The sequence below is a fragment of the Mustela lutreola genome, chromosome 6, assembly GCF_030435805.1.
Source record: "Mustela lutreola isolate mMusLut2 chromosome 6, mMusLut2.pri, whole genome shotgun sequence".
In the NCBI taxonomy this organism is placed as follows: domain Eukaryota; kingdom Metazoa; phylum Chordata; class Mammalia; order Carnivora; family Mustelidae; genus Mustela; species Mustela lutreola.
In genome coordinates, this window is record NC_081295.1 from 62,970,245 (window position 1) to 62,989,030 (window position 18,786).

General features: G+C 43.0%; 1 pseudogene; it reads left to right on the forward strand.

The window, feature by feature from the left end:
- The first annotated feature begins 5,519 nt into the window (after positions 1-5,519).
- LOC131834600 (large ribosomal subunit protein eL21-like) lies at positions 5,520-16,217 on the forward strand (annotated as a pseudogene).
- The last annotated feature ends 2,569 nt before the right edge of the window (positions 16,218-18,786 follow it).

The following is an 18,786-nucleotide window of genomic DNA, read 5'->3' on the forward strand; positions in this document are numbered from 1 at the left end:
AATCATAGATGCCAATATGGGCAGGAATATCAAAACGTCAGTTCAATCTCTGACCTCACTCTGAGCTCCAGGGCCCTCTAGACTCCCTGCCAAAAGGTCATCAACACTTTAAAACACTTTAGTGATGGCAAGCTCGCTTGTTGTTTAGATGATTCTTCCTTAATATCAGCCAGAATATGATGTAATAACAGCCTACATTTGTTAGACACTGTTTTGTATATATAATAGCTTATTCTCCTCAATCATGCTGCTAAGGAAGATACAGATATTACCCTGCTCTGCACATGCGGAACCGAGGCTTAGGGAAGTTCAGAGGCTGCCCAGGGTCATCCAACAAGCAGGAGATGACTCACGATTTGAACACAGGTGGTCTGACAACAGAAGCTCTCTGAATTATGGGTTCTGCATAGTGTAATGATTCCCACCTCCTCTAACTTCTGCTCATGGTCCTCGGTCTACCCCCTTAGGCCACAGGAGCATCTAATTTCTCTTCCACGTGTCGGCTTTGGTGCTTAGCCTAGAGGAGGTGCTGGCTCTTCTCCCAGCTAATCAGCCAGGCCTTTCAACACATCTCATACAACATGTTTCTTATCCCTCTCCTTCCCCGGGCCCTCTATTTTGACATGCCCCATTTGGTCTATGTCCCTCTGAATGTGTTCCCCAGATCCTAACATTACCATATCCTTGATGTGGTTTGACCACTGCCATGTTGAAAGCATGACCACAGCCAGGATTCTAGACCAGCGCTGTCCAACACAACTCTCTGTGATGACAGAAATGTTGTATAGTTGCCCTGTCCTACTCAGGAGCCACTAGCCTCTCTTGGCTGTTTAGTGTTTGGAATTAAAACTGAGGTTATTAAAACTGAGGAACTAAATTTTTATTTTATTTCATTGAACTAATATTATTTCTAGTGAGTACATAGTAGAGAATGTAGTTTGAGATTCTGTATTTCTAAATCACATCCCAACCCAAGCTGACCTGAATGTTCTCAATAAATTTGCCATTCCTGGGGCACCCAGGTGACTCAGTTGGTTAAGCGTTGGACTCTTGGTTTTGACTTAGGTCATGATCACAGGGTTGTGGGATCAAGCCCAGTGTCAGGCTCCATCTCAGCATGGAGTCTGTTTAAGATTCTCTCCCGCCCCCTATGCACTCTCTCTTTCTCTCACTCTGTCTCTCAAGTAAATAAGTATTTTTTAAAAAGGGGGCGGGGGTATGCTATCCCCATCCTATCTCAGTTGGCTTTTGGGGCCTCCAAGTATATTTTATATTTATCTTTGACAGATGTCACTTCATGACCATTCCAATTTTTAAAATCATCCCCGATCTGATTTTGTCATTCAGAGTATTTAGCGTCTCTCATGCTCCATGTCACCTGCAAGTTGGCTAAACATACTGGCTACATCTTTACAAAACACAGCTAATGACGTGTGAGTAACACATATAGCTAACATTTACTGAGGGCTTTCTCATGCCAAGAGCTGTGCTGTGCCCTCCAGCCATCTATCTACAGATCCTCATCCATACCCAGGAATGACTTGATCCACCGCCCACACTCACCTGACTAGACTGCCTTCTGTAACAAGGAAACACATTCATATACGTGGGCACGCACGCGCACACACACACAGAACAACACTAGAAAACCTCTTCCACAGAGATGTCAGTTATGAATCTACATGCTGCACACTGTCACTCAATCACAATTGTCCTTGCTTCCAAGACTATGTTTTTATCATGTTCACAAGAATTCCGTGAGAATTCTTGTCAAATCTCTTGTAGAAGCATGTATTCACAATATTTGTAAATGCTGCCCCGAACTACCTAACAACCTATTAAGAAATATGAGATCAACCTACCCTATTTTTTTTCTTGAACTCATCCTGACTCTAGGAACTATCTAATGGTCATTCCTCACTTAGTGATTCACTCATTCAAGGACACATTCCCCTGTCCATCAAGAATAACTCAAAAACTGAGACACTAATGAAAATTTTGCTTCAGCAAACTGTCTAGCTTGTCAAACAGCAGTAGAGATGCATTTAAAGTTTAGAGAAAAGAACAGTTGGATTGAAAAGCAAGATTTCAAGGAGGGCATTTTTTTTTAAGATTTATTCATTTTTTTTGAGGTGGGGGAGAGGGAGAAAGAGAATCCTCAAGCAGACTTCCCACTGAGCACAGAACCCGACATGGGGCTCAAACCCAGGATCTTGACATCATGACCTGAGCCAAAACCAAGAGTAGGACAACTCAGCTGACTGAGCCACTCAGGTGCCCTCAAAGAGAACATTTTTTAAATAATCACATGTCTAATAGGACATTAAATGAGATTTTCTTTTAAGATTTATTTATTTAGGGACGCCTGGGTGGCTCAGTTCGTTAGGCAGCTGCCTTCCGCTCAGGTCATGATCCCAGCGTCCTGGGATCGAGTCCCACATCGGGCTCCTTGCTCAGCGGGGAGCCTGCTTCTCCCTCTGCCTCTGCCTGTCATTCTGTCTGCCTGTGCTCGCTGTCTCCCTCTCTCTCTCTGATAAATAAATAAAATCTTTAAAAAAAAAAAAAAAGATTTATTTATTTATTTATTTATTTGACAGACAGAGATCACAAGTAGGCAGAGAGGCAGGCAGAGAGAAAGGAAGGGAAGCAGGCTGTCCGTGAGTAGAGAGCCCTATGCGGGGCTTGTTCCCAGGACCCTGGGAACATGACCTGAGCTGAAGGCAGAGACTTTAACCCACTGAGTCACCCAGGTGCCCCAAGATTTTTTTTTTGCCTGTTTCCCCAATTTCAACTAAAACCCCAAGATAGGAGTACAAATGACAAAGCATCCCCCAGTCTTGAATCTGGACCATCTTGGCAGAACTTTCTTAAGAGGTGGCCTCAAACCCCCTCCAGTGGTCAGCTATCTGCAGTCCTTAGATGAGAAAATTAGAATGATAAAGAAAGGACAGTTGGTGGGTGATGATGTCTTGGCAGAGTTATCAGACTGCTCTGCCATCTCTTTCTCCTCTCTACCACAGATGGTAGTAGAAGAAGATGGTAGAGGTGGGTAGAGAATGTCTGTGAGGCCTCCGAAGAGGTAGAAAGAAAATCAGGAGAGTGCGTTGTCATGGAAACCAAGGGAAGGACTCGGTTCAAGGAGAAAGGGAGTGCGGCAGCTACTGAGTGGCACTGAGAGGTTAGGCTAAGGAGCAAAGGCATAGCTTGTATTTAACTACAATGGCACACTGGCTTCCTTGATCAGAGCAATTTCCTCCAAGCAGTAAGAGTGGAAGTGAGATCGTAGTAAGTCAAGTGCTAGCGACAGAAAATCCAGACAATTCTTTGAATTAGGCTGTGAAAGGGGAGAGAAAGACTGGTCAATGACGGTAAATGTAAATTCCAGGGAAGAATGTTTAAGATTTTCAATGATCAGTATAAAGTCTTCCAGATAAATCAACCTGCAATTTCACATGCATTCCAGGAGGTCCCATCCTGTGGTGTAGGGAAGGGGATGAGCCTTGAGGAGATCTGTATGTATACACACCTAAATGGGTGGGTTTTTTTAAGACTTTATTTATGTATTTGAGAGAGAGAGAGAAAGCAAGCATGAACAGGGGGCGGGGGCAGAAGGAGAGGGAGAAGCAGGCCCACCCCCACTGAACAGGAAGCCCAATGCAGAACTCCATCTCAGGACCTTGGGATCATAGCCTGAGCTGAAAGCAGCCACTTAACTGACTGAGCCACCCAGGTGCCCCACCTGAAAATTTAATAATCTTTAAAAGAAAGATCAAAGTTCATTTAAGTCCTGTTGCATTAATGAAAATAAAAACAAAAAAGTAGAAGAACCAGAGGATCATACAAAGTTTGAAATTCCTGAAATGTCCAATTTATGCAACTGTGGAAGACTTTATCAAGGTTTCTGAGAAGATGGGGATGGTTTCAGCTAAACCAGAGGCACAGTATGCACCTGTGAAACAGCCCCAGGTGAGCCCAATAAGATAAAATGTGCAGGGGCACGGGGTGGCTCAGTGGGTTAAAGCCTCTGCCTTTGGCTCAGGTCATGATTCCAGGGTCCTGGAATGGAGCCCCACATCGGAATCTCTGCTCAGCAGGGAGCCTGCTTCCCTTCCTCTCCCTCTGCCCACCTCTCTGCCTACTTGTGATCTCTGTCCTGTCAAATGAATAAATAAAATCTTTAAAAAAAAAAAAAAGATAAAATGTGCAACCGCATACACGCGGATATGATCGTTGCCAATTAGGTTATTCATAAAGTCAGTTTCAGGTTTCTAAACTGACATGTATAACTAGATAGGACTGAGAAACTTTCAGATGGAAATCTTCTATACTGTCATTTCAATCCAAAGAAAATGACAAAATTAAAAATACATATCATTGGAGGGCGCCTAGCTGGCTCTGTCTGTGAGTGTGCGTCTCTTGTTCTTGGGGTTGTGAGTTAAAGCCCCAGGTTAGATGTAGAGATGACTTAAAAATAAAACAGAAAAAAAAAATAAAGGAATACATATCACTGTTGGGAGAGGAAGCAGTGTGTTATGGTGTGGTTCCTGTGGGAGGTGAGGGTCCAGAGCACACATGAAAGGTTAATTGTCACTAAGTAGGAAGCATTTGATTTTCTCTGGTGCTTTAAGCTTTGAGGCTGGTCTCTGGCCCCTCTCCAGGCTGGCTGTCCAGTGTTTGTCCTAAAACGTTTCATTCAGCCAGTTTGAGAAGGGGGTCATGCTTTCCGGGTTTGAGTCCTTCTTTCACAGGGCCAAACAAATAACTCAACCAAATCTTGAGGAGTCAACAGACAGGAAGATGTGGAAGAATCAGGGTGGAGAATCTCTGAGGCAGAGGAAGAAAACCGGGAACAGATACTAACATTGGAAAGGAAAAGAGCCAATCATTTAAAGATAAGAAAGAAGGAATAAAGTTACAGATGCTGTGTAGTTTGGGAACTTGGCAGCAAGAAGTTGAAGGATTTTTCATTTGTTGCCTTGAATTTCAATGTGGAGTCAAAGGCAAGGTCGTCCCTGTGAATGGGGAGCAAAAGCAGTGGTGGGAGGTGGTTAAAGAGAATAAAGAGTTTTTAAAAATAAATAAATAAATAAAACCTGCCATGAAGTACATGCCTTGGAGACTAATGAAAAAAGAACAAAATGGTAGAGCCTTTGAGACCTGGACAAAGACTAGGAAGGTGAAGTATCCCCAAATCCATGGGTTTGGGGGCCCCTCCAGTAGCTTCCCAGGCTGTGTGAGGCCCCAAGGAGGTGCTCCAGGATACAAATGCCAGCTAGGATACAAGGAGTAAGCAAGATAATGTTAGTAAGACAGGAAGTGAAGCACTGGGCCATGAGGTCCAGGTTGGACTGGAGGACCTGTCACTCAGTAAATACTTGTTAACAGAGAAAGAAGAAAACTGGAAACCCAATAGTTATCCTTCCTCCCACCAAACATAATAATCACCACAACCTACTGACTTTATGTTGCAAATACCCTTCTCCACTCTCTTCACTTCTAGGATCTCACCATGGGGTCACCAGCATCCCAGCATTTCCCACCTCCACCATTACTCACAGCAATGAGAACTTTTCTTAAACACTTAAACGTGCCTTCTCAACTCACTAACTTGCAGGAAAAGACCAAATGACCAACTCAAAGGGCAAGAGCAGAGGCCCCACTGATTTTTCTCTGGCCCTTATAGAAAACATGAAGTTGTTCCTTTGGCCACATACATATGAATCTACAAGAAAGGGGATATGGCGGACATCAAGGGAATGGGTACTGTTCAAAACGCAAGGCCCCAAAGCTGTTAGCACAGCAAAACAAAAGTCTACAGTGTTACCCAGCATGTTGTTGGCATCGTTGTAAACAGCAAGTTAAGGGTAAAACTCTGGCCAAGAGAGTTAATGTGCGTGGTGGGCACACAGAGCACTCTAAGAGCCAAGGTAGCTTCAAGACATGTATGATGAGAAATGACAGAAAAAGAAAGAAGCCAAAAGGAAATCTTCTTGGGTTCATTGGCAGCACCAGCCTACTCCACCCAGAAAACCACACTTTACGAGAACCAATAGAAAGGAACCCATTCGGGCGCCTGGGTGGCTCAGTGGGTTAAGCCGCTGCCTTCGGCTCAGGTCATGATCTCAGAGTCCTGGGATCGAGTCCCGCATCGGGCTCTCTGCTCAGCAGAGAGCCTGCTTCCCTCTCTCTCTCTCTGCCTGCTTCTCCATCTACTTGTGATTTCTCTCTGTCAAATAAATAAATAAAATCTTTAAAAAAAAAAAAAAAAAGAAAGGAACCCATTCACTATAAATTCAGGGCATAGTGCGTGTTCAAAACAAAATGAACAAAACTCTGAACTGTTCAAACTAAAACAGAAACAAAACCCTACACTTACCTTGCTTTTTCCTGCTCAGAGTCCCTCCATGGTGTCGTGAGAAGGATCCTAGCTGAAGATCAAGGTACTTCAGCCACACAGCGAATGAGATGGTTTTCTATTTCTCCTATGGACCCTCTCATCTGACATGGCCCAGTTAGTAAATGTCCCTCTCAGAGGGGCTGCCCAGATCCTAGATGAGATGGGATTGAACGTGCAAGGATGTTATAAGCAGAAATGCCTGTGAGAGAAAATTACGGAGGCAGAGGAGGCTGTTGGAGCTGGGGGGGCAGAATGCGGTCAGATGCCCAGGGAAGGACAGAGGGGAGCCAGGTATGGGGAGCACCTGGCCTTGCATGCAGTCTCAGGAAGGTAGGGCAGGCTCCACGGGAGTCTGGGAGCTAAAGATGGCCTTTCAGTCACCCTGAGTCTCCCAGGAAAGGCCCTGCCTTGATCACCGCACTGTGCTCCGCCACTGGCTGGGAGCCACCAGTGCAAGCATGGCTCAGAGCTAACACGGTGAGGAATTTCAACTCGTGGCAGCTGGACCCTTGGTTTCTCTCCCGGTCACTGGAGGTCTGTGAAGCACATTCTTAGGACCACTTTGAGCTAATCTCAAATCCTTAATAAAGTATCACAGGTGTTATAATTCTGACCTTCACCCACAACACCACCCTTACCCAACATTGCTCCAACTATATCAGACTTCTCTCAAGTCCAGAACATACCATGCTACTCTTTATCAAGCCTCTGTTTGTTCTGCATCTGCTACGGAGAAAGCTCATCCTGATCCCACCCCCACCTTGGCTTAGCTATCTTCCTTACTCAGCCTTTACACTTGTCTTCCCTTAAACATCATCTCCTCAACTCCCCTGCCCATATCCCTCAGACTGGATTACGTGCCCCATGATGTGCTCCCGTGACGGTCAATTCTCCTATATAGACTAGGTCAGATAAGTAAGCATCTGTCTAGCGTTTGGCTTTGTGGCCAGTTGAAGTAGCTGCATGACAGGTGGAACCATCTGTCTCATTCGCCACTAGACCCCGGGGCCCAACACATGGCCAATGCTCAAGAGAGGCAACAAACCATCTTGACTTCCTTCCTTCCTTGAAATCAGGTAGAAGGTGGCTGCCTGCAAGACATCAGGGCAATCACAGTCCTAGAGAGCCAGCTAAGGTTGAGGTTTAGGAAAAAAATTTAGTGAGCAACCTAAAGCAGGAGGATTAGAATATAAAGTTAAGTAAAGTGGTATCTTTTGTAAAGAAAAGTTAAGGCAAAGATCAGACCAACAATGTGACCATTTTTGCTGAATTGAGTGTGAATCTAGGCTATAACAATAGATATTTATCAAACAACATGGCACCTGAAGTCTCAATCAGTCAGGATTAAATTCAGCTGTGGATAGCAGGAGGCATGAAACATGAAGTTCTACACATCAGGGATCCTAGCATAAAACAGATGGCACATTCAAAGGGGTTTAACCAGAACAAAATTTAAGGAAGACATCATTACAGAGGTATGGCTGGATTAAGGAAACCAATAAGGAGTAGGTGAATGGGTGGGGAAGCTCCATGGGGTTAGCAAGAGCAGAAGGCCATTGCCACCTCTAGACCAAAGGGACAATGGAGGACTGGTGTTACTGGAGCCCATCAAAGCTGAAGCCAGGGAAAGAAAGCACTGGGCAGGACCTCAGGCCACAGAGGAACAGAGCCTCCACTAGAACAGAAACAATGTAAGCAGGGTGGGAACAGAAAAAAATGATCATTCTCTTTTCCCCATTGATCTGCCAAGGGCCTCAGTGGGCCAAACCCAACCAGAAGTCAAAGGGCAAGGGAGCCTCCTAGAGCACAGATCATGGAAGACAGAGTGGAGAATGGATGTGGGAAGAGAGCTGCAAAAGGAAAATAACCAGCACAGCAGCTTATTAATCTCATATTAGAGCAGATCCTCATGTAGGTACCCCAGGACTCAGATGCCGGCCCCATGGTCTTCAGGCACCCAGGCTCCTTCTAACTTTCTGATTCATCGTCTTTAACAGTGGGCTTCTTTCCTTACATTCACATCATGGTAAAGATGGTTTCTGGTGCTTCTGATAAACATTCTTATTCCAGGAAGGAGGAAGGAGAAAAGGGAGAAGGCGCAAAGGGACCTTCCAGTTGAGCAGGGCCTCCCTGAAGGAGTTCGCTAGGAGCCAACCCGAGACTGCCACAAACGGCTCATGAGCTACCCACAGATGCAAGGGAGCCTGAAAAAAAGGTAACCCATACTCTGGCTCCCTCAAGAAAATCATGGGCTTTTAGTAAAGAAAGGGTAGGCTGAATATTAAGTAGGCCCTTCTTGGAACAATGATTGAAGAAACTGCCAGAGATGGACTTACTGAGTGAGAGACAGTATGAATTTCCAGAAGAAAAACTTTTTTGCCTCATATAACTTTACCACCTAATATCTATTTAGGTTTCCACAGTTTCCTGTGATTCATAATCTTCCTAAACCACAGAGACCATTTGCTTTATATCTTCTTACTGACATAATTCTCAAGGAATATTTGTCAGTTAGTGATTGGCTGATTTCTTTAGCTGATTGTAATGAATCATACTTCCAGCTGATGAAAATGAAAACTCTTCATTCATTCTCTCAATAAACATCGATTGGCTGCTTACTATGTGCCAGGTACCATTCCAGATGCTGACATACAGCAGAGAACAAAAGAGAAAAAAAAAATCTCTGTCTTCATGGAGCTGACATGTTAGTGGGGAAAACAGACATTCAGTATGATACATAAATGCATGTTAGTTAGTTCTAAGTGCCCTGAAGGAAAATAAAGCTGGAAAGGGAAAGGAATGTTAGATAGGAGTTGCAATTTTCTGCGATCAGAAAAGACCAGAGAAGACAACAGAGGAGTACAACCCTATGAGAGGGCATGATTTGCAAGTACGTGAAAGGAGAGTAGCTCAGGGAGAGAATAGCAGCAGGTAGAAGTAGTTCCCGGGGTGCCTGAGTGGCTCAGTCAGTTAAGCTTCTGCCTTCAGGTTGAGGCTGTGGTCACACAGTCCTGGGATCAAGTCCTGCATTGGGCTCCCTGCTCAGTGTGGAGTCTGCATCTCCCTCTCCCTCTGCCTCTCCCTCCTGCTGTTCTCTCTCTCTCTCTCTCTCTCTCTCTCCCCACACGACCCCTGCTCTCTCAAATAAATAATTAAATCATTTAAAAAGGAGAAGAAGAAGCAGCAGCAGCAGCAGCTCCGTGAGGGGGGTGAAGGGGTATTGTGGCTAAAATAATAGTTCCCCCAAAGATATCCAAGTCCTAATCCCCAGAACCTGTGATAATGTTATTTGGCAAATTTGCTACTTAGCTGACTTTAAAATAGGGAGAGTGGTCTGGATTCTTGGGAGAGCCTAATGTACTCACAAAGGTCCTTAAAATAGAAGAGGGAGGTATGTATAAAATGATATCAGAGGGATACAATGTGAGGAAGACTCAGCCCACCATTGCTGACTTTGAAAATGGAGGAAGAGGGCCACAAGCTGAGGAAAATAGACAGCCTCCAGAAGCTGGAAGGGCAAGGGAACAGAGTCTCCTCCAGAACCCCCAGAAAGGGATGCAGCTCAGCCAGCACCTTGAGTTTAGCTCAACAAGACCTGTGTCAGACTTCAGACCTACAGAATTCTAAGACACTAAATTTGCGTTGTTTAAAGCCACTGTTCGTAGTAATGTGTTATAGCAGAGAAAACTAATACACATGGAAACACATCAGTATGTTAAAGGAATAGCAAGAAACTAATATACATGAGAACACATCGTATGTTAGAGGAATAGCAAGGAGACATCACTGAAACAGAGTGGATAAGGGAAGGAGTGGAATACTTGGCATTTAGAGAAATAATTGGGAGCCAGATCATGTCATTTCTCATTGGCCATTTTAAGGATGTTGACTTTTACTCTGAGGACGAAAAAGGAAACATTGCACAGTTTCCAGCAGAGCTGTCATGTTGAAAATACACTAAGAAAGCAAGGCAGGCACAGTAAGATGGGCTAGAAAGCTATCCCAGTAAGCTGAGCAAGACAACTGTGAGGAAGGACTTGTACCACACGGTAGCACTGGGCTGTGTGAAGTGATTAGATTCTAGACATATTGTGATGGCTGAGTTGACAAGATTTTCAAAAACACTGAATATAGAATATGGGGGGGGGGGGAAGAGTCTGGCATGATTCCAAGCATTCTGGTCTGAGCAACTGGAGTTGCCAGTAATTGAAATGGGCAGGAATGCAAGAAGGGAATGTTGTGGAGGAAAGATCAGGAACTCTGTATTGGACATGTTTTTACTTTCTTTTTTTTTTTTTTTTTAAGATTTTATTTATTTACTTGACAGACAGAGATCACAAGTAGGCAGAGCAGCAGCAGAGAGAGAGAGAGGAGGAAGCAGGCTCCCTGCTGAGCAGAGAGCCTGTTGCTGGGCTCGATCCCAGGACCCTGGGATAGTGACCCGAGCTGAAGGCAGAGGCTTTAACCCACTGCACCCAGGCACCCCTGTCTGTACTAGACATGTGTAACTTAAAATGCATAATACACATTCTGCTGGGTTATGTTATTGTTCAAAATAATTCACTTCTCCAGTTGATGGAGTATACTTCCTTGTCACACTGACTTCAGTCTTGGCCACATGACTTTAGCCAAAAGAATGTGAGTAGATGTGATATATACCATATTTAGAGGCATCAAAAATTTCCACCTGCCCTCTTGTTCCCTCTCTGCTATGAGACTAGTTCAGACCAGATAGAGGTGATACCTTCAGCTGGTCTGAGGGATCTGAGAATGAGAAGACAAGGAGTGATGAGCCATCTATGGAACAAAGAAAATCTGAACCCAACCCATAGCATGGAGCTGAGATGCAGCTGAACTGGGAATCCATGAACAAGAAATAAATGTTTGTCAGTATAAGCCACTGAAATTTGGGGGTTATGCTCTTTTAAACTAATACAGTCTAGAGATTAGGGGAGAAGTCTTGGCTAATATATCTATAAAGCCATGATACAGGATGAGATCACCAAGGCAATGAGCATAGATGGAACAAAGAAGCCTGCACACTGAGGCACTGGTTGTTAAGAGATCAGGGAGATAAATAAGAACCTGCTAAGGAGGGATTGAGAAGAAGCTAGCCAGTAAGGTAGGAGGAAAAACTAAAATGGGCACTAATGCAGTGCCCTGGAAGAGGGAGTGATCACTATATTAAATGCTATTCACAATTTAAGTATGATGAGAACTGAGAGAGGACCACTGGTTTTAACAGATGGAAGTCAGTGTGAACTTCTCAATAGTTGTAATGGAAGGATCAAATGGAAACATCACTCCTTATGATTATATTCATTTTTCAGTAACTATTTCTTGAGCATCTACTATGTGATAAGCACTGTTCTAGATATCTCATATATACCAGTGAAAAAGACACTTGCCCTCCTCCCCATTTCTCCCTCCTTAAAAAAAAAAAAATTTTTTTTAAAAAGGAAAAAAAAACCCTGTGCCCTCAAGAGGCTTAGATTTTAGTGGAGAGAGACACATTTTTTAAAAAGCACAGTAAATGAGTCAGAAGGTTATAAATGCTATTAAAAAGTAGTTCAGGAAAAGGGAAACCAGGAACGCCTGAGGACCAATTTAAATAAAGTGGTCAGGGTAGGCTTCATAAAGAAGGGGACACTTGATTTATGGCTTTTAAGAGCTGATTCTCTAATCCAAGACTTTCTCCAGGATTTTACTTCCCTTGATGCTGTTTACAGCCCTTAGCTGGCACTAAGTAATCAAGTGAATCTACAACACCTGGGACTCTAAAGGCTATCTGAAATGTTAATTAGTTGAATAAATAAACCAAGAGTAAAAACCAAGATGGTCTCCACTTACTTGCCCGTTACCATTAGAATACTCCAATACTATTGTGATCTATCAGAAACACAAAAGAAAAATTATTTCCTATTAAGTGTGATAAAAGGTTCATAAAGCATTACCAAGTCAAAAAAAATCCATCAATATTAGATTATTTAAAACGAAATTAAGTATATGTTTAGTGGCTCATAGAAGAAACTAAACTGAGCAGGAATGTTAAGAATGCCAGCTTCAGAAGTTACCTGACACAGACCTGAAATTAACCTGCGTTAATTTTCCCATGAGGCAGACAAGGGCCAAATAAGGCCTTTTCTGCTCCTTCTCAGGGACATGGTTCTGGGACTGTTAACTTCAGGCTGTTAACATCTAATGAACCATATTTACCCTCCCTGAGCTCTAAATACACCTCCCTCCTAGGATAACCAAAAATGAATAGTAAGTAACAAAATCCTTTTACTCATTGTTTCCAGTTTTAAATCATTTATTGAAATATATGATAGATTGAAGGGCCCATCACGAGGCACCCATTCACTAAGTGGAGAAGAAAGGGTTTTGGCGGAAAAAGTCTAGTCCAGCACAATCTGATAGAACTTTGTCCAGTGATGGAAATGTTTTATAATGGGTGCTATCCAGGATGGTGGCCACTAGCCACATATAGCTATTGAGAACTTGAGATATGGCTAGCACAACTTAGGAAGTGAACTTTTTTTTTTTTAAAGAATTTATTGATTTGACAGAGAGTGAGAGAAGGAGAAAAAGCACAAGTCGGGGGAGTAGCAGAGGGAGAGGAGGAAGCAGGCTCCCTGCTCAGCAGGGAACCCGATGCGGAACTCCATCCCAGGACCCTGAGACCATGACCTGTGCCAAAGGGAGAGGCTGAACACACTGAGCCACCCAGGTGCCCCAGGAAGTGAACTTTTAACTTAAAAATTTGTTAATTTAATTTGAATGACCACACACGGCTAGCGGCTACTGTACTGAGTGGCCCAGTTCAAGAGTTCTTGATTCAAAACAATCCTTGTGCTGTTTCCCTCTCTTTCCAGAAAAGACTTTTTTTTTTTTAAGATTTTATTTATTTATTTGACAGAGAGAGATCACAAGTAGGCAGAGAGGCAGGCAGAGAGAGAGAGGAGGAAGCAGGCTTCCTGCTGAGCAGAGAGCCCGATGTGGGACTTGATCCCAGGACCCTGAGATCATGACCTGAGCCGAAGGCAGTGGCTTAACCCACTGAGCCACCCAGGCGCCCTCCAGAAAAGACTTTTAAGGCACCTTCTATTTCTGACATTCCTAATTTTTTTAATCTTAACTACCTAAATAATCTTAAACATGATCACTTTTATCCTAAAGGTGTAAAAGATGAAGTGATTTTTACCAGTGGCCCAGAACACAGGTCAGTCCTTATGACCCAGATATTTTCTTTACTTTCAATATTTTGATATTAGACTTTCCGAAAGGAATCCCCAAAGGAGCAGGCATCAAAAACGGAAAATACGTATAACGAAGAGTATATTCTAGGTGAAAAGAAAAAAATTGTCTGAATTCCCCCACAGCTGCTCATTTATGTCTCTGACATGGAAAATTTCCAGTATGTTCACTTAACATGTAACAGATTAGCTAATGGGTAAGGCCCTGTACTAGACACTATGAATATACAACGTTGAAACATAGTCCCTACCCTTAAGGAGAGCATAATCAATGACATCTACATGGAGTGCCATCACAGAGCTTCCAAAGAACGACAGCCTAGCAAGTTCTCTGTGCTCCACATCTGAGCAACTTAATGCCAACAAATCATTTTTGCTAAATGCTAACATTGCAATCGGTCAGAGCTCTGTTTCCATCTGGCTCTGCCCTCCAGACCACACACCTGCACCTCCCCACCATACCCCCACCACCGGCTGCAAAGACAGTATTGCCTTTGAAGAGTTGAAAGCTTTCTTGACCCATGTTGGAAATGTGACCTGCAAACACATACATTAAAAAATGAGCACATCTCCACAAGCCAAGAACTCCATTTACTTCAAGACCTTTCTGGTTTCCTTTCTTTTGGGTGTAATAATAGATATTGAAATCTTCAGAGACATATTTAGTATCTTGTTAACTGAAATTATGTGTAAACCAAGAAAACTAAAAGTGCCTAAGCACTTGCTCCAATCTCAAAATAGAGGCCATTCTAATAACAAAAACTTCAACTTGACCATTTTAAACACTATTCTTCTTAGATAAAGTAGTCTCTTTTGAATTTTAAAACTTAGCAATTTTGAATAAGCTTTCTCATGTAGCTTAGTTTGCTAGAGATATTTTCTTAAAACTTTCAGTAATGCAAATCTGAATATGCACACCAACTTTACAAAAAATCATAAAGCTTTTAACAATAGAAACAGAATATGCCTATCACCGCTTCTGTAATGTTTTTACCCCCAAAACTATAATAAAACATTGCTAGTGCTTCTTACCGTAGGCATCATATAAATGCTTAATGTTAAAAAAAAAAAAAAGAAATCCCAATTCCAAAAGAATAAGAACAACAGCCCATATCCTACCTATAGAGACACGAGATTAAAGGCATCTGGAAAATGACTAAGATTCCAATACAATTTTTAAAAAAAACTCTTGTTTCTCTGCACACAACGTTCTGCATATGCACTAATAAACCTGACAAAATGTAAATGACAGATATGCCAGGAATGAAATTTCTTTCAGACTTCTTTCAGTCTAATAAAAATCTTCTTAACCTAAAAATGCAAACCTTATAAGTCAAATGCTTTGTTAGAATTTCAATTAGTTCTTTTAAAAAGGATCTACATTTAAACTTTCATTTCAGTGTTAGGGTAGATCACCAATGAACACAGTAATTCTCAGCAAGAACTATTTTAGGTGTACATAACCTCAAGGAGCTCGTCACTTCTCATGGAATGATGACACTTCAAAAGTAGAATTCAGTAAGTTTTTAAAAGACTTTCACTGCTATTGAAGAAGATCAGCCTTCTGAATAGTCATAATTTTTTTTACCAAAAAGTATGTGCAGATAGTATGTGTTCAATAAACAGTATATCTCAATACAAGCTGAACTGACTAGAATTTAGCATGTCAGGGTTGACATATAAAAGACTAATTAGTGACACAGTCACAGCTATTTAACATCCAGGATCAAAGGCATCCAGGATAAATGCTACTCTTTTTTTTTTTTTTTTTAAGATTTCATTTGTTTATTCATGACAGACAGAGACAGAGAGAGGCAGAGGGAGAAACAGGCTCCCCACTGAGCAGGGAACCCGAGGTAGGACTCGATCCCAGGACCCCGGGCTCATGATCTGAGCCAAAGGCAGACACCCAGCCATCCAAGCCACCAAGGTACCCAATGGTACTCTTTTTAAAGTAGAATTGGGGAGCCTGGGTGGCTCAGTACGGTAAGCATCAGACTCTTGATTTCAGCTTGAGTCATGATCTCAGGATCATGAGATCGAGGCCCCCATCAGGCTCCTTATGCTCAGTGTGGAATCTGCTTATCCCTCTCCCTCTGCTCTTCCTCCCTCCTCCCACCCCCACTCATACTCTTGCTCGCATGCTCTCTCTCAAATAAATAAAAATATTTAAAATAGAATTAAGTGGAATATCACTGACTTGCTCCTTTTAATAACATCTCATGTCTATGTGTCACTGAAGAGCTTATAAATTCATTTACCCTATTAAAACTCATTAAATCTCACTCTAAGAATATTAGACAGTTGGTATTTGTATTTTCATGCTATAACAGAAAGCAGGATCCAAAAGATGGAGTGGTTTGCCTGAGTGTACGAGGCACAGTTCAAACCCAGGCCTCCTGCCTCTCAGACTGGCATCAGTGCTGGCAGACACCGGCCCTACTCTGCGGAGCGAACTCAGATGCCTGTCAGCGGTTAATGACCTGCAGCATTTCGGCAGGTGCATCTTGCAACCAGATGGGACCAATAGAAGCAAACCCCCAACACTGACGGCGCTATCCTGACGAGCACAGAACGACCATGATCTGTTCTACCGCATTCCAAGCAAGGCTGACCACTTGCAAGTGGCATTCGCTGCACTAAGTCAGGAGTGTGGATGCCATCCTTCGTGGGCACGCTTCAAAGGAAGAAGCAATCGCTGTAACAAAACCTATGGCCAGTTGTTCCTTTTCACCAGCCAGGGGGAGAAATAAATTATTTTCCAGCCAAGGAAGACGTAGGTTTTGGAAGCGTAGGTCTCAGGGTGAAGCTAAACCTAAGTGGGGAAAACCAAACAGCTTTCACAAAATTTCTAATCCACCTCCGTCAGTCAGATTTCCTCTGTTTATTCATCCCACAACCTTCTCAGCTGCCTTCTTACCTTGTTGCCTTGCTTCACACACTCACTGATTTTAAAATGTTCACAGCTATTGAAAATGACCAGCCTTCTCAACGAGGAAGGCTGCTCTCAGAAGCTCTGTTAGGGGTCTGGTAAAGCTGCAATTCCCCCACCTGATCAGAGAGCTTGCTCCCTAGGTTTCCAGGAGCCCTTTAGGGAGAAGGCCCCAGGGAGCCTCCTCCTTAGGATTACCCACTTTTGGTGGCGTACAAGACCTGCAGTCCTGTATGCTGATGTGTTTAACCATCTTCCTCTCCTGTAAAATACACAGCATGAGCCGATCTCGGAGGTCTTTCCTGTCCTACCATTGTAAGAATACTGACAATGAGATAACACATGTGACCGTAAGAAGATACGTTGTCAGCACTTAACAACATGCCAGGGACTGCAGAGAGCCCTTTGTTTACACTGCTTCACCTAACCCTTCATAACACCCCTGGCCCCAGGTGGGGACTCTTCATCATTACAGACGAGGAAAGGAAGCACTGAGAGCTTGAGCGGTAGACTCCTTCTCAACGGACGTTTGCTTACCCAGTCCGACAAAGGCACGGACTCCAGCTCATGTCATAAAGCTGCACAGTGATGAACGCCTGTGGCTCCTGGCTTCCCTGCACACAGTTCCCACGCACCCCTACCCTGCGCCCTGGACAGTTGTGTGCTAACCAAAACTTAGCCCATGTTTATTCCCAAACTTGTTTGTGCCTGTTCTATTTGTCCCTGCAATAATGTAATTTAATAAAAATAGCACATGCACCAATCACATATAATTATAAAAGGAAAATACCATTTCAATAACTCAGTAGGATGTTTGGAAATAAGGTAATTCTCTCTCTCTCTCTCTCTCTCTCACACACACACACACACACACACACACACACACACTGTTGAATTAAATGTTGGAATAAAACAGTAAAAGAATATGGGACAGAAATCCCAAAAGGGTAAAGGGTTACTTGTGTGTCTTGAAGTTCTTGTTCCATTTTATTTATTTATTTATTTATTTTTAAAGATTTTATCTATTTATTTGACAGAGAGAGACACAGCGAGAGAAGGAACACAAACAGGGGGAATGGGAGAGGGAGAAGCAGGCTCCCCGCCAGGCAGGGAGCCTGATGCCACGCTGGATCCCAGGACCCTGGGATCATGACCTGAGCTGAAGGCAGAGGCTTAAGCTTAACCCGTTGACCCACTCAGGCACCCCTCTTGTTCCATTTTAAAGAAAACTCTGGGGAAGTATTCTTAGAGAATGTATCACAAAAGATTTTGCAGCAAAGGCAGCATGGTGCCATAATTGCAGAAATCACACATTAAAACAAACTGAATCTGTCATGAATGTGCACTTGTTATTTTAATTTAAATAAAATGTTATGGCATAGGTCATCCCTTGGGGAGGGTATTTCTTCTGCTTTATGAAGGTATAATTAATATACAATAACTCACACATTTAAGGTATATGGTAAGTTTCAAAAGATGTATACACCTGTGAAATCGTCATCACAATCAAGGTGATGTACACATCAATTGCCCAAAGTTTCCTCCAACCCCTTTGTCATCATTTTCACTCTCCCCTCCCCATATATACATACCCCTCAGCCCGGCCCCAGGCAACTACTGAGAGCACACTATAGATTTGCTTGCATTTTCTTGAGTTTTATATAAATGGCATCATAAGGTATATATTCTCGTTTCCTCTGGTTTCTTCCACTGCAGCGTGATTACTTCGACTTTTTATGTTATCCATACTATGCTCCTTTTTATGGCTGAGTGATGCTCTCCTGTATACATATCCCACATTCTGTTCATCCATTCTCTGGCCAATGGACATTTGGGTTGTTTCTGTTCTGTGGCTGTGACAAATAAAGCTGCTATAAACATTCGTGAACAAGTCTGTGTGTGGACATGCTTTCATTTCTCTTGGGTAAATACAGAGTGGAACGGCTGGGACATAGCACAGGCATGCTTAGCTTTTTAGGAAATTGCCAGACTGTTTGCCATCAGCAGTGAATGAGAGTTCGCTTCAGGACCCGGCAACTTTGCCAACAATTTGTATTTGTATTCCCTCTATAATCAAAGAGTCCTTCCAATGGGTATGTAGTGGTGTTTCGTTGTGGTTTCAATTGGAATGCTCCTAATGACTATTATGTTGAATGTTTTACCGTGTATTCATTTATCGTTCTTTTTTTTGGGGGGGGGGG